At 49.8% G+C, this 23,754-nt stretch overlaps 1 protein-coding gene across 2 annotated transcripts in view; it reads right to left on the bottom strand.

Moving 5' to 3' along the window:
* FBXO41 (F-box protein 41) overlaps positions 1-23,084 on the bottom strand; it is a 160,796-nt gene extending 137,712 nt beyond the window's left edge. For both annotated transcript variants that reach the window (XR_013220124.1, XM_077280384.1), the window contains exon 1: positions 22,740-23,084. The gene's annotated coding sequence lies outside the window, so the exon portion shown is untranslated. The remainder of the gene's footprint in view (positions 1-22,739) is intronic.
* Positions 23,085-23,754: the final 670 nt, after the last annotated feature.

Genomic DNA, 23,754 nt, shown 5'->3' with positions numbered 1-23,754 from the left:
AGCCAGAGGACATAGTGAGATCCGGAATCCCCATGGCGATATGCCTCCAAGGCGCCGAGGATACAGGAAATGATAGGAGTCGCCACAAATAGGCAATCCCCACATGTAGTCAGGCTGTCTATCAGCCACAAATCATGCAGCTGCGGAGACACAAACAATCTCCGAGCACGCCCAAAATACTCGGAGATCACCTGAGCATGCTCGGAAATCTCGAGTAATGAGTATACTTGCTCATCATCAGTCGCCACGCATGGGAGTTGTCTGGGAGTTTTGTTGAAGGCACAGGAGAGACAGGCAAAAACGAGTGACGTTAGATGATCTCTAATGTCTTTCTCTGCCCGGCATGGCCAGCCATGGAGGAGTTCCCTCATTGCAGGACACGCCTCTTATCCAATTCTGACACCAAGGTTTTTCCTGGAGGCATTTGGAACACACTTACCAAAACTACAGTAACCATTTTGGACGCTTGATGATGAGTTGTGGTTCCTCCACTTGGTCGGTGGGCAGGAAGGAGCGAGAAAGTGCATCAGCCTTGATGTACTTGTCAGCTGGCCGAAAATGCAGAATAAAGTCAATACGGGCAAAAAATAGCTACCACCTGGCCTGGCGTGGATTCAGTCTTTGTGTGGACTACAGCTAAGCCAGGTTCTTATGGTCTCTAGAAATGGTGACCGGATGAACTGATCTCTTGAGGCAGTATCGCCACTCCTCTAGTGACATCTTAATTCCCAACTCGGGGTCGCTAATTGAGTAGTTGTGCTCCGGGTCAGAGAAGGCCTTGGAGAAAAAAATGCAAGTCACCATATGGCTAGAAGAAGACTTTTGGTTGAGAACTGCTCTGGCCCCAGAAGATAAAGTATCTACCTCCAAAAAGAATTTTTTGTTCACTTCCATTCGATAAAATACTGGAACAGACAAAAAAGCCTGATTCAGAGAGAGAAAAGCATCTTTAGCCTCTGGAGTCCATACCTTTGGATCGGACCCTTACGGATCATGACAGAGATGAGAGCAGTCTGAAACAAAAAATGCAGAATGAATTGTAGGTAGTAATTTTCAAACCCAAGGAATCGCTGGATTGCCTTAACGCCAGAAGGGTGTGACCACTCAAGGATGGAAGACACTTTCTCCAGGTCCACCTTCAAGCCCGTGTCCGAGATGACACACCCTAGGAAAGGCAGAGAAGACTATTCAAAAACGCACTGTTAACATTTAGCGTACAGCTGATCCTCCATGACCCGCTGCAGTACTTGGTGAATGTTCCGCCTATAAGAGAGCACATCTGGAGAGAAGACCAGGTTATCATCCACATAAACCATGACACAAGTATAAAGGAGGTCTCGGAAGATGTTGTTCAGAAATTCTTGGAAGATAGCTGGGGCATTGCTGAGCCCAAACGGCATGACTCGGTACTCACAATGACAGTCCCGGGGGTTGAAAGCCATCTTCCATTCATCTCCTCGGCGTATCCGGACTAGATTGTATGCTCCTCTCAGATCCAATTTAGTAAAAATACTGGCACCACTAAGGCGATCTAACAACTCCGATGATCAACGGCAACGTATACTTATTCTTAACTGTGATCTGATTAAGACCTCTATAGTCTATGCAAGGCTGGAGGGTGCCATAATTTTTCTTGACAAAGAAAAAGCCGACTACTGACGGAGAAGAGGAATTCTGAATAACTTCCCTTGCCAAATTCTCCTTTTACATATTTGGATATGGCTACGGTCTCTGCCTGAGATGGGGGGGGGGGTAGATGTGACCTCGAGGAGAGGATCCCAGAATCAGGTATATAGGGCAGTCGTACTGCTTATGTGAAGGTAGCATCTCAGCTTCCTTCTTGTCGAAGACATCAGCATACGACCAGTAGGCGGATGGTAATCCTGAGATAGAAGACTGAGCGACCGGCAGCCGAACATGTCATACCAGTACAAGACATTTCTTATGACAAGACTGTCCCCAATGAAGCACCTCTCCAGATCTCCAGATAAGGACGGGTTCATGCACATGGAGCCACAGAAGACCCAGGAGAAGTAGGTGATACAGACTAGGGAGCACATAGAACACAATGTCCTCTACTTGCTCGGACACCACCCGAACAGCTTTGGATAGGGGCCTCCCATTGACAGATGATACAAACAACGGATTCTGGAGTTGTCAAACTGAGATCTGGTAACGGTCTACCACTGCTTGTTGGATAAAATTCCCTGCCACTCCGGAATCCAGGTAAGCCGTCTCAATGAATCGGGAACCTTCACAGGTCACAGATACAGTCAGGATCAATGGAGGAGAAGAATTATTCTCGCCCTCATTATATCATTGCTACCTCATTATTACCTCATTATATAACTGATACCTCATTATTATCTTACTACTATCTTACTATATTACTAGTACATCAATATTACCTCATTATACTACTAGTACCTCATCATAACATCAGAGAAAAAAAAAGAAGTAAATACCCAGCGTGAAACTTGGATAAAAGTTCAATTTATTTAGACAAATCCATTAAAATCCTTATTTCATAGTGGTACGGCAAATGATAGGGTACATGATACGACCAACGAGTTTCGACCTGTTAAGGTCTTAATCATGTCATCTCATACCATGATTAAGACCTTAACAGGTCGAAACGCGTTGGTCGTATCATGTACCCTATCATTTGCTGGATTTTAATGGATTTGTCTAAATAAATTGAACTTTTATCCAAGTTTCACGCTGGAGATTTACTTCTTTTTTTTTTTGTCTCTGTTGTGGATAACGCCTCTGATCCAGGCACCTCCTTGCATGAATTACATTGTGAGTCAATCAAGACTTTTGTTACTGAGCAAACTTGCACAGAAGGACTTCTGCTTCTAACTGGTGAGCTGAATTTTTCCCCCTTCCCTTTTTTCCTTTGCATACTCATCATAACATCACTACTACCTCATTATATCACTAGTACCTCATTATTACCTCATTATATTAGTACCTCATGATTACCTCACTACTACCTCATTATATTACTAGTACCTCATTATATTAGTACCTCATCATTACCTCACTACTACCTCATTATATTACTAGTACCTCACTACTACCTCATTATATTACTAGTACCTCATCATGACATCACTATTACCTCATTATATTACTGATACCTCATTATTATCTCACTACTATTTTACTATTGCCTCATTATTACCCCACTACTACCTCATTATATTACTAGTACCTCATTATTATCTCACTACTACCGCATTAGTATTAGAATTATTAGTGTACAAAAATGACTAGAAGCAATGGGATGAAACTGAAAGGGAGGAGACACAGATTAAATATTAGAACAAACTTTTTTGACAGTGAGGGTGATCGATGAGTGGGACAGGCGGCCATGAGAGGTGGTGAGTTCTCCTTCAATGGAAGTCTTCACACAGAGGCTGGACAGACATCTGTCAGATGATTTAGTGAATCCTGCTTTGAGCAGGGGGTTGGACCAGATGACCAGGAGGTCCCTTCCAACTCTACCATTGTATGATTCCAGTACCTCATTGTCACCGCACTACTACTTCATTATATTAGTACCTCATCATTACCTCACTATTACCTCAGTATATTACTAGTACCTCATTATTACCTCATTATATTACTAGTACCTCATCATGACATCACTATTACCTCATTATATTACTGATACCTCATTATTATCTCACTACTATTTTACTATTGCCTCATTGTCACCGCACTACTACTTCATTATATTATTACTATAGCACTATTTTCCTACTACATCATTAATACATAACTAAGTTATTATTACCTCACTAGATCCCTATTAATTACCTCATCATTAAAGTACCCGTTTCAGCAGGATTGTGCACAGTAACCCACACACAGTGTCAGGTCGGTGCTGTTATACTGATTACACTGATACCTGGGGATGAAATCCGTCTTGTGGTTGTTGTGTAATCTTTATTTTCAGTTTTGTGTTAATGATATGCCCGTGCTGCGGGGCGGCCTCTGGGGGGTCTTTATATGGTGTTCTGATTAGGTATTCATAATGCAGCCTGCTGACCTATACATACTGAAGGGGAAAAAAAAACCTTCTGCAAACCCTTGCGATAGCTGCTATTGCACTGGCGCTGGTGGCGCCATCTTGCTGGAGAATAAAAAGAATGTCCTGCTCCAAGATGACCTTGCCCATCTGTGTGTAGCTTACTGTGGACAATCCTGCTGACAGGATCCCTTTACAGTAACTAACTACAAACTCTTTATTACCTTGGTAGAACCTCATTTTGTTACTATTACCTTATTATTACCTCAGAACCACCTAACTACTACCTTATTATATTACTGTTGCCTCATAATTACCTCATGAGTAAACTATAGCAGGTCACTGGTACGGAGGAAAAAGATGCCTGGTTATTGGACGGCCACTTCATAAAATTATTTCATTAACATGTAACCGGCAATAATAGCATTCATCGCAGTAAGAAGAAAATCACTAGGAAATCAAACAAACCAGCACTGAAAGAAGATAGACGGTGAGGCAGACACATAGCTAAATAGATGGACACAGCTAACATGTGGAAGAAGGTGCTGTTGTCAGATGAGACCAAAGTAGAACTTTTGGGACTAAATGCAAATCGCTATGTGTGGTGGAAAACTAACACTGCACATCGCCCTGAAAACACTATCCCCACCGTCACACATGGCGGAGGAAGCATCCTGCTGTGAGGAGGCTTTTCTTCAGCAGAGGCAGGGAAGCTGGTCAGAGGTGATGGGAAGATGAATGGAGGACAATCCTGTAGAAAACCTGTTAGAGGCTGCAAAAGACTTGAGACTGTGGCATAGGTTCACATTCCCGCAGGACAACGACCCTCAACATCCTGCCAGAGCTACAATGGAGGGGTAGAGCACAGCATATTCCTGTGTGTGAACAGCGCAGTCACCAGAGACAAATCCCAGAGGATCTGTGACAAGATGTGAAAATTACTGATCACAGACGTCTCCATCCAATGTCACTGAGCGAGAGTCCAAAGAAGAATAAGAAAAACTCTAGATATGCAAAGCTAGAGAGAAAGACCCCAAAAGACCCCAGCAGTAATGGTATCGAAAGGTGGGAGTGACAGACCCCAAAAGACCCCAGCAGTAATGGTAGCGAAAGGTGGGAGAGAAAGACCCCAAAACACACCAGCAGTAATGGTAGTGAAAGGTGGGAGAGAAAGACCCCAAAAGACCCCAGCAGTAATGGTAGCGAAAGGTGGGAGTGACAGACCCCAAAAGACCCCAGCAGTAATGGTAGCGAAAGGTGGGAGAGAAAGACCCCAAAACACACCAGCAGTAATGGTAGTGAAAGGTGGGAGAGAAAGACCCCAAAAGACCCCAGCAGTAATGGTAGCGAAAGGTGGGAGAGACAGACCCCAAAACACCCAAGCAGTAATGGTAGTGAAAGGTGGGAGAGACAGACCCCAAAAGACCCCAGCAGTAATGGTAGCGAAAGGTGGGAGAGAAAGACCCCAGCAGTAATGGTAGCGAAAGGTGGGAGAGAAAGACCCCAAAAGACCCCAGCAGTAATGGTAGCGAAAGGTGGGAGAGAAAGACCCCAAAAGACCCCAGCAGTAATGGTAGCGAAAGGTGGGAGTGACAGACCCCAAAACACCCAAGCAGTAATGGTAGTGAAAGGTGGGAGAGAAAGACCCCAAAAGACCCCAGCAGTAATGGTAGCGAAAGGTGGGAGAGACAGACCCCAAAAGACCCCAGCAGTAATGGTAGTGAAAGGTGGGAGAGAAAGACCCCAAAAGACCCCAGCAGTAATGGTAGCGAAAGGTGGGAGTGACAGACCCCAAAACACCCAAGCAGAAATGGTAGTGAAAGGTGGGAGAGAAAGACCCCAAAAGACCACAGCAGTAATGGTAGCGAAAGATGGGAGAGACAGACCCCAAAAGACCCCAGCAGTAATGGTAGCGAAAGGTGGGAGAGAAAGACCCCAAAAGACGCCAGCAGTAATGGTAGCGAAAAATGGGAGAGACAGACCCCAAAAGACCCCAGCAGTAATGGTAGCGAAAGGTGGGAGTGACAGACCCCAAAAGGCCCCAGCAGTAATGGTAGCGAAAGGTGGGAGAGAAAGACCCCAGCAGGAATGGTAGTGAAAGGTGGGAGAGAAAGACCCCAAAAGACCCCAGCAGTAATGGTAGTGAAAGGTGGGAGAGACAGACCCCAAAAGACCCCAGCAGTAATGGTAGTGAAAAGTGGGAGCGAAAGACCCCAAAAGACCCCAGCAGTAATGGTAGCGAAAGGTGGGAGAGAAAGACCCCAGCAGTAATGGTAGTGAAAGGTGGGAGAGAAAGACCCCAAAAGACCCCAGCAGTAATGGTAGTGAAAGGTGGGAGAGAAAGACCCCAAAAGACCCCAGCAGTAATGGTAGTGAAAGGTGGGAGAGACAGACCCCAAAAGACCCCAGCAGTAATGGTAGTGAAAGGCGGGAGAGAAAGACCCCAAAAGACCCCAGCAGTAATGGTAGCGAAAGGTGGGAGAGACAGACCCCAAAAGACCCCAGCAGTAATGGTAGCGAAAGATGGGAGAGACAAACCCCAAAAGACCCCAGCAGTAATGGTAGCGAAAGGTGGGAGAGAAAGACCCCAAAAGACCCCAGCAGTAATGGTAGCGAAAGGTGGGAGAGAAAGACCCCAAAAGACCCCAGCAGTAATGGTAGCGAAAGATGGGAGAGACAGACCCCAAAAGACCCCAGCAGTAATGGTAGCGAAAGATGGGAGAGACAGACCCCAAAAGACCCCAGCAGTAATGGTAGCGAAAAATGGGAGAGACAGACCCCAAAAGACCCCAGCAGTAATGGTAGCGAAAGGTGGGAGTGACAGACCCCAAAAGACCCCAGCAGTAATGGTAGCGAAAGGTGGGAGTGACAGACCCCAAAAGACCCCAGCAGTAATGGTAGTGAAAGGTGGGAGAGACAGACCCCAAAAGACCCCAGCAGTAATGGTAGTGAAAGGCGGGAGAGAAAGACCCCAAAAGACCCGAGCAGTAATGGTAGTGAAAGGTGGGAGAGACAGACCCCAAAAGACCCCAGCAGTAATGGTAGTGAAAAGTGGGAGAGACAGACCCCAAAAGGCCCCAGCAGTAATGGTAGTGAAAGGTGGGAGAGAAAGACCCCAAAAGACCCCAGCAGTAATGGTATCGAAAGGTGGGAGAGACAGACCCCAAAAGACCCCAGCAGTAATGGTAGCAAAAGGTGGGAGAGACAGACCCCAAAAGACACCAGCAGTAATGGTAGTGAAAGGTGGGAGAGACAGACTCCAAAAGACCCCAGCAGTAATGGCAGCGAAAGGTGGGAGAGCCAGACCCCAAAAGACCCCAGCAGTAATGGTAGTGAAAGGTGGGAGAGAAAGACCCCAAAAGACCCCAGCAGTAATGGTAGTGAAAGGTGGGAGAGAAAGACCCCAAAAGACCCCAGCAGTAATGGTAGTGAAAGGTGGGAGAGACAGACCCCAAAAGACCCCAGCAGTAATGGTAGTGAAAGGTGGGAGAGAAAGACCCCAAAAGACCCCAGCAGTAATGGTATCGAAAGGTGGGAGAGACAGACCCCAAAAGACCCCAGCAGTAATGGTAGTGAAAGGTGGGAGAGACAGACCCCAAAAGACCCCAGCAGTAATGGTATCGAAAGGTGGGAGAGACAGACCCCAAAAGACCCCAGCAGTAATGGTAGCGAAAGGTGGGAGAGACAGACCCCAAAAGACCCCAGCAGTAATGGTAGCGAAAGGTGGGAGTGACAGACCCCAAAAGACCCCAGCAGTAATGGTAGCGAAAGGTGGGAGAGACAGACCCCAAAAGACCCCAGCAGTAATGGTAGCGAAAGGTGGGAGAGAAAGACCCCAAAAGACCCCAGCAGTAATGGTAGCGAAAGGTGGGAGAGACAGACCCCAAAAGACCCCAGCAGTAATGGTAGTGAAAGGTGGGAGAGACAGACCCCAAAAGACCCCAGCAGTAATGGTATCGAAAGGTGGGAGAGACAGACCCCAAAAGACCCCAGCAGTAATGGTAGCGAAAGGTGGGAGAGACAGACCCCAAAAGACCCCAGCAGTAATGGTAGTGAAAGGTGGGAGAGAAAGACCCCAAAAGACCCCAGCAGTAATGGTAGTGAAAGGTGGGAGAGACGGACCCCAAAAGACCCCAGCAGTAATGGTAGTGAAAGGTGGGAGAGACAGACCCCAAAATACCCCAGCAGTAATGGTAGTGAAAGGTGGGAGAGACAGACCCCAAAAGACCCCAGCAGTAATGGTAGTGAAAGGTGGGAGAGAAAGACCCCAAAAGACCCCAGCAGTAATGGTAGTGAAAGGTGGGAGAGACAGACCCCAAAAGACCCCAGCAGTAATGGTAGTGAAAGGTGGGAGTGACAGACCCCAAAAGACCCCAGCAGTAATGGTAGCGAAAGGTGGGAGAGACAGACCCCAAAAGACCCCAGCAGTAATGGTAGTGAAAGGTGGGAGAGAAAGACCCCAAAAGACCCCAGCAGTAATGGTAGCGAAAGGTGGGAGAGACAGACCCCAAAAGACCCCAGCAGTAATGGTAGTGAAAGGCGGGAGAGAAAGACCCCAGCAGTAATGGTAGCGAAAGGTGGGAGAGACAGACCCCAAAAGACCCCAGCAGTAGTGGTAGCGAAAGGTGGAAGAGACAGACCCCAAAAGACCCCAGCAGTAATGGTAGTGAAAAGTGGGAGAGACAGACCCCAAAAGACCCCAGCAGTAATGGTAGTGAAAGGCGGGAGAGAAAGACCCCAAAAGACCCCAAAAGACCCCAGCAGTAATGGTAGTGAAAGGTGGAAGAGAAAGACCCCAGCAGTAATGGTAGTGAAAGGTGGGAGAGACCCCAAAAGACCCCAGCAGTAATGGTAGTGAAAGGTGGGAGAGACAGACCCCAAAAGACCCCAGCAGTAATGGTATCGAAAGGTGGGAGAGACAGACCCCAAAAGACCCCAGCAGTAATGGTAGCGAAAGGTGGGAGAGAAAGACCCCAAAACACACCAGCAGTAATGGTAGTGAAAGGTGGGAGAGACAGACCCCAAAAGACCCCAGCAGTAATGGTAGTGAAAGGCGGGAGAGAAAGACCCCAAGAGACCCGAGCAGCAATGGTAGTGAAAGGTGGGAGAGACAGACCCCAAAAGACCCCAGCAGTAATGGTAGTGAAAAGTGGGAGAGACAGACCCCAAAAGGCCCCAGCAGTAATGGTAGTGAAAGGTGGGAGAGAAAGACCCCAAAAGACCCCAGCAGTAATGGTATCGAAAGGTGGGAGAGACAGACCCCAAAAGACCCCAGCAGTAATGGTAGTGAAAGGTGGGAGAGACAGACCCCAAAAGACCCCAGCAGTAATGGTAGCGAAAGGTGGGAGAGACAGACCCCAAAAGACCCCAGCAGTAGTGGTAGCGAAAGGTGGGAGAGAAAGACCCCAAAAGACCCCAGCAGTAATGGTAGTGAAAGGTGGGAGAGAAAGACCCCAAAAGACCCCAGCAGTAATGGTAGTGAAAGGTGGGAGAGAAAGACCCCAAAAGACCCCAGAAGTAATGGTAGTGAAAGGTGGGAGAGACAGACCCCAAAAGACCCCAGCAGTAATGGTAGTGAAAGGTGGGAGAGACAAACCCCAAAAGACCCCAGCAGTAATGGTAGCGAAAAATGGGAGAGACAGACCCCAAAAGACCCCAGCAGTAATGGTAGCGAAAGGTGGGAGTGACAGACCCCAAAAGACCCCAGCAGTAATGGTAGCGAAAGGTGGGAGAGAAAGACCCCAAAAGGCCCCAGCAGTAATGGTAGTGAAAGGTGGGAGAGACAGACCCCAAAAGACCCCAGCAGTAATGGTAGTGAAAAGTGGGAGAGAAAGACCCCAAAAGACCCCAGCAGTAATGGTAGCGAAAGGTGGGAGAGAAAGACCCCAAAAGACCCCAGCAGTAATGGTAGCGAAAGGTGGGAGAGAAAGACCCCAAAAGACCCCAGCAGTAATGGTAGCGAAAGATGGGAGAGACAGACCCCAAAAGACCCCAGCAGTAATGGTAGCGAAAGATGGGAGAGACAAACCCCAAAAGACCCCAGCAGTAATGGTAGCGAAAAATGGGAGAGACAGACCCCAAAAGACCCCAGCAGTAATGGTAGCGAAAGGTGGGAGTGACAGACCCCAAAAGACCCCAGCAGTAATGGTAGCGAAAGGTGGGAGAGAAAGACCCCAAAAGACCCCAGCAGTAATGGTAGGGAAAAGTGGGAGAGACAGACCCCAAAAGGCCCCAGCAGTAATGGTAGTGAAAGATGGGAGAGACAGACCCCAAAACACACCAGCAGTAATGGTATCGAAAGGTGGGAGAGACAGACCCCAAAAGACCCCAGCAGTAATGGTAGTGAAAGGTGGGAGAGACAGACCCCAAAAGACCTCAGCAGTAATGGTAGCGAAAGGTGGGAGTGACAGACCCCAAAAGACCCCAGCAGTAATGGTAGCGAAAGGTGGGAGAGACAGACCCCAAAAGGCCCCAGCAGTAATGGTAGTGAAAGGTGGGAGCGAAAGACCCCAAAAGACCCCAGCAGTAATGGTATCGAAAGGTGGGAGAGACAGACCCCAAAAGACCCCAGCAGTAATGGTAGCGAAAGGTGGGAGTGACAGACCCCAAAAGGTCCCAGCAGTAATGGTAGTGAAAGGTGGGAGAGACAGACCCCAAAAGACCCCAGCAGTAATGGTAGCGAAAGGTGGGAGAGAAAGACCCCAAAAGGCCCCAGCAGTAATGGTAGTGAAAGGCGGGAGAGAAAGACCCCAAAAGACCCCAGCAGTAATGGTAGCGAAAGGTGGGAGAGACAGACCCCAAAAGACCCCAGCAGTAATGGTAGTGAAAGGTGGGAGAAACAGACCCCAAAAGACCCCAGCAGTAATGGTAGTGAAAGGTGGGAGAGACAGACCCCAAAAGACCCCAGCAGTAATGGTAGTGAAAGGCGGGAGAGAAAGACCCCAAAAGACCCCAGCAGTAATGGTAGCGAAAGGTGGGAGAGACAGACCCCAAAAGACCCCAGCAGTAATGGTAGCGAAAGGTGGGAGAGACAGACCCCAAAAGACCCCAGCAGTAATGGTAGTGAACGGTGGGAGAGACAGACCCCAAAAGACCCCAGCAGTAATGGTAGCGAAAGGTGGGAGAGACAGACCCCAAAAGACCCCAGCAGTAATGGTAGTGAACGGTGGGAGAGACAGACCCCAGCAGTAATGGTAGCGAAAGGTGGGAGAGACAGACCCCAAAAGACCCCAGCAGTAATGGTAGCGAAAGGTGGGAGAGAAAGACCCCAAAAGGCCCCAGCAGTAATGGTAGTGAAAGGTGGGAGAGACAGACCCCAAAAGACCCCAGCAGTAATGGTAGTGAACGGTGGGAGAGACAGACCCCAAAAGACCCCAGCAGTAATGGTAGCGAAAGGCGGGAGAGAAAGACCCCAAAAGACCCCAGCAGTAATGGTAGCGAAAGGCGGGAGAGAAAGACCCCAAAAGACCCCAGCAGTAATGGTAGCGAAAGGCGGGAGAGAAAGACCCCAAAACACACCAGCAGTAATGGTAGTGAACGGTGGGAGAGACAGACCCCAAAAGACCCCAGCAGTAATGGTAGCGAAAGGCGGGAGAGACAGACCCCAAAAGACCCCAGCAGTAATGGTAGCGAAAGGTGGGAGAGACAGACCCCAAAAGACCCCAGCAGTAATGGTAGTGAAAGGTGGGAGAGAAAGACCCCAAAAGACCCCAGCAGTAATGGTAGTGAACGGTGGGAGAGACAGACCCCAAAAGGCCCCAGCAGTAATGGTAGCGAAAGGCGGGAGAGACAGACCCCAAAAGACCCCAGCAGTAATGGTAGCGAAAGGTGGGAGAGACAGACCCCAAAAGACCCCAGCAGTAATGGTAGTGAAAGGTGGGAGAGACAGACCCCAAAAGACCCCAGCAGTAATGGTAGTGAACGGTGGGAGAGACAGACCCCAAAAGACCCCAGCAGTAATGGTAGCGAAAGGCGGGAGAGAAAGACCCCAAAAGACCCCAGCAGTAATGGTAGCGAAAGGCGGGAGAGAAAGACCCCAAAAGACCCCAGCAGTAATGGTAGTGAAAGGTGGGAGAGAAAGACCCCAAAGGACCCCAGCAGTAATGGTAGCGAAAGATGGGAGAGACAAACCCCAAAAGACCCCAGCAGTAATGGTAGTGAAAGGTGGGAGAGACAGACCCCAAAAGACCCCAGCAGTAATGGTAGTGAAAGGTGGAAGAGAAAGACCCCAAAAGACCCCAGCAGTAATGGTAGCGAAAGGCGGGAGAGAAAGACCCCAAAAGACCCCAGCAGTAATGGTAGCGAAAGGCGGGAGAGAAAGACCCCAAAAGACCCCAGCAGTAATGGTAGTGAAAGGTGGGAGAGAAAGACCCCAAAGGACCCCAGCAGTAATGGTAGCGAAAGATGGGAGAGACAAACCCCAAAAGACCCCAGCAGTAATGGTAGTGAAAGGTGGGAGAGACAGACCCCAAAAGACCCCAGCAGTAATGGTAGTGAAAGGTGGGAGAGAAAGACCCCAAAAGACCCCAGCAGTAATGGTAGTGAAAGGTGGGAGGGACAGACCCCAAAAGACCCCAGCAGTAATGGTAGCGAAAGGTGGGAGAGAAAGACCCCAAAAGACCCCAGCAGTAATGGTAGTGAAAGGTGGGAGAGAAAGACCCCAAAAGACCCCAGCAGTAATGGTAGCGAAAGGTGGGAGAGAAAGACCCCAAAAGACCCCAGCAGTAATGGTAGTGAAAGGTGGGAGAGAAAGACCCCAAAAGACCCCAGCAGTAATGGTAGCGAAAGGTGGGAGAGAAAGACCCCAAAAGACCCCAGCAGTAATGGTAGTGAAAGGTGGGAGAGACAGACCCCAAAAGACCCCAGCAGTAATGGTAGTGAAAGGTGGGAGAGAAAGACCCCAAAAGACCCCAGCAGTAATGGTAGTGAAAGGTGGGAGAGAAAGACCCCAAAAGACCCCAGCAGTAATGGTAGTGAAAGGTGGGAGTGACAGACCCCAAAAGACCCCAGCAGTAATGGTAGTGAAAGGTGGGAGAGAAAGACCCCAAAAGACCCCAGCAGTAATGGTAGTGAAAGGTGGGAGTGACAGACCCCAAAAGACCCCAGCAGTAATGGTAGTGAAAGGTGGGAAAGAAAGACCCCAAAAGACCCCAGCAGTAATGGTAGTGAAAAGTGGGAGAGAAAGACCCCAAAAGACCCCAGCAGTAATGGTAGTGAAAGGTGGGAGAGAAAGACCCCCAAAAGACCCCAGCAGTAATGGTAGCGAAAGGTGGGAGAGAAAGACCCCAAAAGACCCCAGCAGTAATGGTAGCGAAAGGTGGGAGAGAAAGACCCCAAAAGACCCCAGCAGTAATGGTAGCGAAAGATGGGAGAGACAGACCCCAAAAGACCCCAGCAGTAATGGTAGTGAAAGGTGGGAGAGACAGACCCCAAAAGGCCCCAGCAGTAATGGTAGTGAAAGGTGGGAGAGACAGACCCCAAAAGGCCCCAGCAGTAATGGTAGTGAAAGGTGGGAGAGAAAGACCCCAAAAGACCCCAGCAGTAATGGTAGTGAAAGGTGGGAGAGACAGACCCCAAAAGACCCCAGCAGTAATGGTAGTGAAAGGTGGGAGAGACAAACCCCAAAAGACCCCAGCAGTAATGGTAGCGAAAGGTGGGAGAGACAGACCCCAAAAGACCCCAGCAGTAATGGTAGTGAAAGGTGGGAGTGACAGACCCCAAAAGACCCCAGCAGTAATGGTAGTGAACGGTGGGAGAGACAGACCCCAAAAGACCCTAGCAGTAATGGTAGTGAAAAGTGGGAGCGAAAGACCTACAGGCCAGGCTCATATTTGGAGAAATTCCCACCCCAGAAACCGCCACATCCTGAGTGGGTGCAGACTCAGTGCCCACCGCTGTCTGGTCATCGAACCCGGCCAACACAGACAGAGCTACAAGCCCAAGAGGACAAACTGTGCCCACACTGTGACCTGGAGGCCCAGAGGATGAGCCCAACGTCCTACTACACCAAATACACAGCAGTGAGGGACACTCCCTTCAGAAGACGCTCCGATTATCAGCTCTATGGGGGATGAAGAAAGAGACAATACCCTGCTGGGGAAACCAGTACGATGCAGATAGCAGCGCAGTGTGTGAGTGCAGTGTGCAGGGTGGATTGATTTAAATCACGCCGATTTAAATCATGATTTAAATCAAAAGATTTTTTTTAATATAAATCACGATTAAAATGAGAAGTGAGAGCAGTGCGCATGTGCGCCCATAGTTACACGGACGAAACTAGGGGCAACGATCTAACGCCAGGGTGAGGGGGGGACCCCAAAGTAAGTAAAATCTTTTTTGTTTTACTATATGGCAATAGGTAGGTGTTTATACAATTAAGACATGCTGCTTTTAAACTATTAATAGCCTCCACATTTTGTTCATACTGCCCCTTTAATTCCACACTTCTAGCTTGGTTTCACTTTTGGTTTAGTTTCTTTTTCCATTCAGTTGACATGCCCAAACTTGTTGGATAGTCAGCATCCTACAGAAACCTCTGGAAGAGCATGGCATTGTGAATGTTACACATATACAGCCTTTATTCTACTGAGTTAAACAACTCAGCTTTATCTCATGATGGAAGAACCTTTGGATGGTAAAATATTTTCCTCAAAAAGCAGTTTATTGAAAAAAATCCGATTTAAATCAAAAAAATCCGATTTAAATCAAAAAAATCCGATTTTTTTGATTTTTTTAAAAAAACATTGATTTTTATCCACCCTGGCAGTGTGTGAGTGCAATATGTGGGTGCAGTGTGTGAGCGCAGTGTGTGAGTGCAATATGTGAGCGCAGTGTGTGAGTGCAATATGTGGGTGCAGTGTGTGAGCGCAGTGTGTGAGTGCAATATGTGAGCGCAGTGTGTGAGTGCAATATGTGGGTGCAGTGTGTGAGAAAAAGTGTGTGAGTGCAGTGTGTGAGTGCAGTGTGTGAGTGCAATATGTGGGTGCAATATGTGGGTGCAGTGTGTGAGCGCAGTGTGAGTGCAATATGTGAGTGCAGTGTGTGAGTGCAGTGTGTGAGTGCAGTGTGTGAGTGCAGTGTGTGGGTGCAATATGTGGGTGCAGCGTGTGACCGCAGTGTGTGAGTGCAGTATGTGAGTGCAGTGTGTGAGTGCAATATGTGGGTGCAGTGTGTGAGCGCAGTGTGTGAGTGCAATATGTGAGCGCAGTGTGTGGGTGCAGTGTGTGAGCGCAGTGTGTGAGTGCAATATGTGAGCGCAGTGTGTGGGTGCAGTGTGTGAGTGCAGTGTGTGAGTGCAGTGTGTGAGTGCAGTGTGTGAGTGCAATATGTGGGTGCAATATGTGGGTGCAGTGTGTGAGCGCAGTGTGTGAGTGCAATATGTGAGTGCAGTGTGTGAGTGCAGTGTGTGAGTGCAGTGTGTGGGTGCAATATGTGGGTGCAATATGTAGGTGCAATATGTGGGTGCAGCGTGTGACCGCAGTGTGTGAGTGCAGTATGTGAGTGCAGTGTGTGAGTGCAGTATCTGAGTGCAGTATGTGAGTGCAATATGTGAGTGCAATATGTGAGTGCAATATGTGGGTGCAGTGTGTGAGTGCAATATGTGGGTGCAGTATGTGGGTGCAGTGTGTGAGTGCAATATGTGGGTGCAGTGTGTCAGTGCAGTGTGTGAGTGCTATATGTGAGTGCAGTATGTGAGTGCAGTATGTGAGTGCAGTATGTGAGTGCAATATGTGGGTGCAGTATGTGAGTGCAGTATGTGAGTGCAATATGTGGGTGCAGTGTGTGAGTGCAATATGTGGGTGCAGTGTGTGAGTGCAGTGTGTGAGTGCAGTGTGTGAGTGCAGTGTGTGAGTGCAGTGTGTGAGTGCAGTGTGTGAGTGCAATGTGTGAGTGCAATGTGTGAGTGCAGTGTGTGAGTGCAGTGTGAGTGCAATATGTGAGTGCAGTGTGTGAGTGCAATATGTGAGTGCAGTGTGTGAGTGCAGTGTGTGAGTGCAGTGTGAGTGCAATATGTGAGTGCAGTGTGTGAGGGCAGTGTGTGAGCGCAGTGTGTGAGCGCAGTGTGTGAGGGCAGTGTGTGAGTGCAATGTGTGAGTGCAATGTGTGAGTGCAATGTGTGAGTGCAATGTGTGAGTGCAGTGTGTGAGCGCAGTGTGTGAGCGCAGTGTGTGAGGGCAGTGTGTGAGTGCAATGTGTGAGTGCAATATGTGAGTGCAATGTGTGAGTGCAGTGTGTGAGGGCAGTGTGTGAGCGCAGTGTGTGAGCGCAGTGTGTGAGCGCAGTGTGTGAGTGCAGTGTGTGAGTGCAATGTGTGAGTGCAATGTGTGAGTGCAATGTGTGAGTGCAATGTGTGAGTGCAGTGTGTGAGTGCAGTGTGTGAGTGCAGTGTGTGAGTGCAGTGTGAGTGCAATATGTGAGTGCAGTGTGTGAGTGCAATATGTGAGTGCAGTGTGTGAGTGCAGTGTGTGAGTGCAGTGTGAGTGCAATATGTGAGTGCAGTGTGTGAGGGCAGTGTGTGAGGGCAGTGTGTGAGCGCAGTGTGTGAGCGCAGTGTGTGAGCGCAGTGTGTGAGGGCAGTGTGTGAGGGCAGTGTGTGGGTGTAGTGTGTGGGTGCAATGTGTGAGTGCAATATGTGAGTGCAGTATGTGGGGGCAGTGTGTGAGCGCAGTATGTGGGGGCAGTGTGTGAGCGCAGTATGTGAGTGCAATATGTGAGTGCAATATGTGAGTGCAGTATGTGAGTGCAGTATGTGGGGGCAGTGTGTGAGCGCAGTATGTGGGGGCAGTGTGTGAGTGCAGTATGTGAGTGCAATATGTGAGTGCAGTATGTGGGGGCAGTGTGTGAGCGCAGTATGTGGGGGCAGTGTGTGAGCGCAGTATGTGAGTGCAGTGTGTGGGTGCAGTATGTGAGTGCAATATGTGAGTGCAATATGTGAGTGCAATATGTGAGTGCAATATGTGAGTGCAATATGTGAGTGCAGTGTGTGAGTGCAGTGTGTGAGTGCAGTGTGTGAGTGCAATATGTGGGTGCAATATGTGGGTGCAGTGTGTGAGCGCAGTGTGTGAGTGCAATATGTGAGTGCAGTGTGTGAGTGCAGTGTGTGAGTGCAGTGTGTGGGTGCAATATGTGGGTGCAATATGTGGGTGCAATATGTAGGTGCAATATGTGGGTGCAGCGTGTGACCGCAGTGTGTGAGTGCAGTATGTGAGTGCAGTGTGTGAGTGCAGTATCTGAGTGCAGTATGTGAGTGCAATATGTGAGTGCAATATGTGAGTGCAATATGTGGGTGCAGTGTGTGAGTGCAGTGTGTGAGTGCAATATGTGGGTGCAGTATGTGGGTGCAGTGTGTGAGTGCAATATGTGGGTGCAGTGTGTCAGTGCAGTGTGTGAGTGCTATATGTGAGTGCTGTATGTGAGTGCAGTATGTGAGTGCAGTATGTGAGTGCAATATGTGGGTGCAGTATGTGAGTGCAGTATGTGAGTGCAGTATGTGAGTGCAATATGTGGGTGCAGTATGTGGGTGCAGTGTGTGAGTGCAATATGTGGGTGCAGTGTGTGAGTGCAGTGTGTGAGTGCAGTGTGTGAGTGCAGTGTGTGAGTGCAGTGTGTGAGTGCAGTGTGTGAGTGCAATGTGTGAGTGCAATGTGTGAGTGCAATGTGTGAGTGCAATGTGTGAGTGCAATGTGTGAGTGCAGTGTGTGAGTGCAGTGTGAGTGCAATATGTGAGTGCAGTGTGTGAGTGCAATATGTGAGTGCAGTGTGTGAGTGCAGTGTGAGTGCAATATGTGAGTGCAGTGTGTGAGGGCAGTGTGTGAGCGCAGTGTGTGAGCGCAGTGTGTGAGCGCAGTGTGTGAGGGCAGTGTGTGAGTGCAATGTGTGAGTGCAATGTGTGAGTGCAATGTGTGAGTGCAATGTGTGAGTGCAGTGTGTGAGCGCAGTGTGTGAGCGCAGTGTGTGAGGGCAGTGTGTGAGTGCAATGTGTGAGTGCAATGTGTGAGTGCAATATGTGAGTGCAGTGTGTGAGGGCAGTGTGTGAGCGCAGTGTGTGAGCGCAGTGTGTGAGCGCAGTGTGTGAGTGCAGTGTGTGAGTGCAATGTGTGAGTGCAATGTGTGAGTGCAATGTGTGAGTGCAATGTGTGAGTGCAGTGTGTGAGTGCAGTGTGTGAGTGCAGTGTGTGAGTGCAGTGTGAGTGCAATATGTGAGTGCAGTGTGTGAGTGCAATATGTGAGTGCAGTGTGTGAGTGCAGTGTGTGAGTGCAGTGTGAGTGCAATATGTGAGTGCAGTGTGTGAGGGCAGTGTGTGAGGGCAGTGTGTGAGCGCAGTGTGTGAGCGCAGTGTGTGAGTGCAGTGTGTGAGTGCAGTGTGTGAGTGCAGTGTGTGAGTGCAGTGTGAGTGCAATATGTGAGTGCAGTGTGTGAGTGCAATATGTGAGTGCAGTGTGTGAGTGCAGTGTGTGAGTGCAGTGTGAGTGCAATATGTGAGTGCAGTGTGTGAGGGCAGTGTGTGAGGGCAGTGTGTGAGCGCAGTGTGTGAGCGCAGTGTGTGAGCGCAGTGTGTGAGGGCAGTGTGTGAGGGCAGTGTGTGAGGGCAGTGTGTGGGTGTAGTGTGTGAGTGCAATGTGTGAGTGCAATATGTGAGTGCAGTATGTGGGGGCAGTGTGTGAGCGCAGTATGTGGGGGCAGTGTGTGAGCGCAGTATGTGAGTGCAATATGTGAGTGCAATATGTGAGTGCAATATGTGAGTGCAATATGTGAGTGCAGTATGTGAGTGCAGTATGTGAGTGCAGTATGTGAGTGCAGTATGTGGGGGCAGTGTGTGAGCGCAGTATGTGGGGGCAGTGTGTGAGTGCAGTATGTGAGTGCAATATGTGAGTGCAGTATGTGGGGGCAGTGTGTGAGCGCAGTATGTGGGGGCAGTGTGTGAGCGCAGTATGTGAGTGCAGTGTGTGGGTGCAGTATGTGAGTGCAATATGTGAGTGCAATATGTGAGTGCAATATGTGAGTGCAATATGTGAGTGCAATGTGTGAGTGCAATGTGTGAGTGCAATGTGTGAGTGCAGTGTGTGAGTGCAGTGTGTGAGTGCAGTGTGTGAGTGCAGTGTGTGAGTGCAGTGTGTGAGTGCGGTGTGTGAGTGCGGTGTGTGAGTGCAATATGTGAGTGCAGTGTGTGAGCGCGGTGTGTGAGCGCGGTGTGTGAGTGCGGTGTGTGAGTGCAGTGTGTGAGTGCAGTGTGTGAGCGCGGTGTGTGAGCGCAGTGTGTGAGTGCAATATGTGAGTGCAGTGTGTGAGCGCAGTGTGTGAGTGCAGTGTGTGAGCACATGCCATAGACATAGGGAACATAACACGCCATGGACTTCCATGTACATATCTCCATCCATTATCTCCACGATCCTATCCTATTCCCTACTCTTCTCCGGCTTTGGATCTATTAAACTGTATTTGGACCCATCAATAAAGAACCTTTGAACTAGGGTCACATTGCGTTATGTGACCGCGCTTAACGGACTACGGTACATCGCGGCATAACGTAGTCCGTTAACGCCGCCATTGCCTGTAATGGCGAACGCATCGCTAGCGCCCGCCCACATTGGGCGTGCGCTAGCGATGTGCCGTCATTTGAGTGACGGCCCGTGAACGCTGCTTGCAACGTTCGCGGTCCGTTCCTCGCTAGCGCAGATCGGGGATCTGCGCTAGCGGGATCGGCTAACGCGATCCCTTTTGGAACATTGCGTTAGCGCAGTCCGTAGCGCTATGCGCTAAACAGACTGCCCTAACGCAATGTGACCCTTAGATAGAGAGACAGAGAGATAGATAATAGATAGATAGATAGATAATAGATAGATAGATAGATAGATAGATAATATAGATAGATAGATAGATAATATAGATAGATAGATAGATAATATAGATAGATAGATAGATAATAAATAGATAGATAGATAATAGATAGATAGATAGATAGAAAGATAGATAGATAATAGATAGGTAATATAGATAGATAGATAATAGATAGGTAAGATAGATAGATAATAGATAGGTAAGATAGATAGATAATAGATAGAGAGATAGATAGATAATAGATAGGTAATATAGATAGATAGATAGATAGATAATAGATAGGTAATATAGATAGATAGATAGATAATAGATAGGTAATATAGATAGAGAGAGAGAGAGAGAGAGAGATAATAGATAGGTAATATAGATAGATGATAGATAGATAGATAGATAATGGATGGATAGATGATAGATAATAGATAGATAATGGATGGATAGATGATAGATAGATAATAGATAGATAATAGATAGATATATAGATAATAGACAGATAATATAGATAGATAATAGATAGAGAGATAGATAGATAGATAATAGATAGGTAATATAGATAGATAGATAGATAGATAGATAATAGATAGATAGAGAGATAGATAGATAATAGATAGGTAATATAGATAGATAGATAATAGATAGAGAGAGAGAAAGAGAGAGAGAGAGAGATAATAGATAGGTAATATAGATAGATGATAGATAGATAGATAGATAGATAGATAGATAATGGATGGATAGATGATAGATAATAGATAGATAATGGATGGATAGATGATAGATAGATAATAGATAGATATATAGATAATAGATAGATAATATAGATAGATAATAGATAGATAGATAGATAGATAGATAGATGATAGATAATATAGAAGGATAATAGATAGATAATATAGATAGATAGATTGATAGATGATATAGAAGGATAATAGATAGATAAGATAGATAGATAGATAGAGGATAGATAATATAGATAGATAATAGATAGATAATATAGATAGATAGATAGATAGATCATAGATGATAGATAATATAGAAGGATAATAGATAGATAATATAGATAGATAGATAGATAGAGGATAGATAATATAGATAGATAATATAGATAGATAGATAGATAAGGCTACGTTCACATTAGCGGCGCCCGCCGCAGCGGCGGGCGCCGCAGCGGCGCCGCATGCATCATGCGCCCCTATATTTAACATGGGGGCGCATGGACATGCGGTGCACTTGCTTTTTGCGCCGCATGCGTCCCTGCGGCGCCCGCGTCGGGTCGCGGAGGACGCAGCAAGTTGCATTTTTGCTGCGTCCAAAATCAATGAAAAAAAGGACGCATGCGGCGCAAAAAGCTGCGTTGTGCATGTGTTCACATTTGCGCTGTGCGTTGCGGCGGCGACGCTGCGGCGCACACCGCAAATGTGAACGTAGCCTAATAGATAGATAGATAGATAGATGTATAGATAGATAGATAGATAGATAGATAGATAGATAGATAGATAGATAACACATAGATAGATAGATAGATAGATAGATAGATAGATAGATAGATAGATAGATAGATAGATAACTGAGATAGAAGGATGGGAGATAGCATTGATGCTCGGTGATGCTGGTGGTTGTGGCACCATATGAGATGCTGCTGTACATACATATGAGGGGTGTACACACATTTGCATATAGAGGGGTGCACAGACTTATGCACACACATTCAGGGGTTGTCTGTCGCCGATTCCCTACAGGTCGCAATAGTGGCTGCGCTGCCTCCGTGCGGACATTCCTCGCTGTCCCCATCATCATTCCTCCCGGTATCTGCAGCAGCCTCCCCCCGGCCCCGCCACCTACCGCCTGTACCTGCTGCAGTGTGCGGGGCTTGTGCGGAATGATCGGCACCACTGACCGCAGCCTGGTGCACAGGTACCGGGAGGCGCCGACCCCCGCCGGGAGCAGCCTGGTGCACAGGTACCGGGAGGCGCCGACCCCCGCCGGGAGCAGCCTGGTGCCCAGGTACCGGGAGGCGCCCACCCCCGCCGGGAGCAGCCTGGTGCCCAGGTACCGGGAGGCGCCGACCCCCGCCGGGAGCAGCCTGGTGCCCAGGTACCGGGAGGCGCCGACCCCCGCCGGGAGCAGCCTGGTGCCCAGGTACCGGGAGGCGCCGACCCCCGCCGGGAGCAGCCTGGTGCCCAGGTACCGGGAGGCGCCGACCCCCGCCGGGAGCAGCCTGGTGCCCAGGTACCGGGAGGCGCCGACCCCCGCCGGGAGCAGCCTGGTGCCCAGGTACCGGGAGGCGCCCACCCCCGCCGGGAGCAGCCTGGTGCCCAGGTACCGGGAGGCGCCGACCCCCGCCGGGAGCAGCCTGGTGCCCAGGTACCGGGAGGCGCCCACCCCCGCCGGGAGCAGCCTGGTGCCCAGGTACCGGGAGGCGCCGACCCCCGCCGGGAGCAGCCTGGTGCCCAGGTACCGGGAGGCGCCGACCCCCGCCGGGAGCAGCCTGGTGCACAGGTACCGGGAGGCGCCCACCCCCGCCGGGAGCAGCCTGGTGCACAGGTACCGGGAGGCGCCCACCCCCGCCGGGAGCAGCCTGGTGCCCAGGTACCGGGAGGCGCCGACCCCCGCCGGGAGCAGCCTGGTGCACAGGTACCGGGAGGCGCCCACCCCCGCCGGGAGCAGCCTGGTGCACAGGTACCGGGAGGCGCCGACCCCCGCCGGGAGCAGCCTGGTGCACAGGTACCGGGAGGCGCCGACATTCCCGGTGCCCTCACTGGATGCAGAGGAGACACAAGGAGACTCCTCGTCCATGGCTGCAGCTCGGCGCCTCCTCGTCAGTGGCGGCTCAGGCTGCCGTTCTCCGCTCCGGTGCAGGCCGCCGCTTACCTCCTCCGTGGACCCCGGTGATGTCGGGTCCCCTCCTCCTGCCCGCAGATGCCCGCAGTGTCTTCTCCACTTACGCGGGGACCTCCTGAGCTGCCCAGATGTGCTGCACACCAAGGCACCGTCTGCAAAGTGCCTCCCCTCCCCGCGCCGGCACCTCCCCGTCCTGCAGGTGCACGGAGAGCTGTGCATCACAGGAGCACCACGATCACCGAGGGCAGCCCCGCCATAACGGCCCGGGGATCACGAGCTCCTGCCGGGGACAGTGCGGGAGAACCGCACACTGCAGCGGTGGGATATTGTTAGACGGTCCCTAGCACTGAGGCTTCTTCTACTGCCTGTATCGCAGGGTTCTGATATCAAATGCAATGTTATATAGACCGGCAATGTAAGCAGCACTGCCTGCCTCCACAACGTACCCCCCATCACTGCCTGCCTCCACAGCGTACCCCCATCACTGCCTGCCTCCACAACGTACCCCCATCACTGCCTGTCTCCACAGCGTACCCCCATCACTGCCTGCCTCCACAACGTACCCCCCATCACTGCCTGCCTCCACAACGTACCCCCATCACTGCCTGTCTCCACAGCGTACCCCCCATCACTGCCTGCCTCCACAGCGTACCCCCATCACTGCCTGCCTCCACAACGTACCCCCATCACTGCCTGTCTCCACAGCGTACCCCCATCACTGCCTGCCTCCACAACGTACCCCCCATCACTGCCTGTCTCCACAGCGTACCCCCATCACTGCCTGCCTCCACAACGTACCCCCCATCACTGCCTGCCTCCACAACGTACCCCCATCACTGCCTGTCTCCACAGCGTACCCCCCATCACTGCCTGCCTCCACAGCGTACCCCCATCACTGCCTGCCTCCACAACGTACCCCCATCACTGCCTGTCTCCACAGCGTACCCCCATCACTGCCTGCCTCCACAACGTACCCCCCATCACTGCCTGCCTCCACAGCGCACCCCCATCGCTGCCTGCCTCCACAACGTACCCCCCATCACTG

The sequence above is a fragment of the Ranitomeya variabilis genome, chromosome 1, assembly GCF_051348905.1.
Source record: "Ranitomeya variabilis isolate aRanVar5 chromosome 1, aRanVar5.hap1, whole genome shotgun sequence".
Taxonomy (NCBI): domain Eukaryota; kingdom Metazoa; phylum Chordata; class Amphibia; order Anura; family Dendrobatidae; genus Ranitomeya; species Ranitomeya variabilis.
The sequence above is the reverse complement of the archived record's forward strand: the minus strand, read 5'-3'. Positions and strand labels throughout refer to the sequence as shown.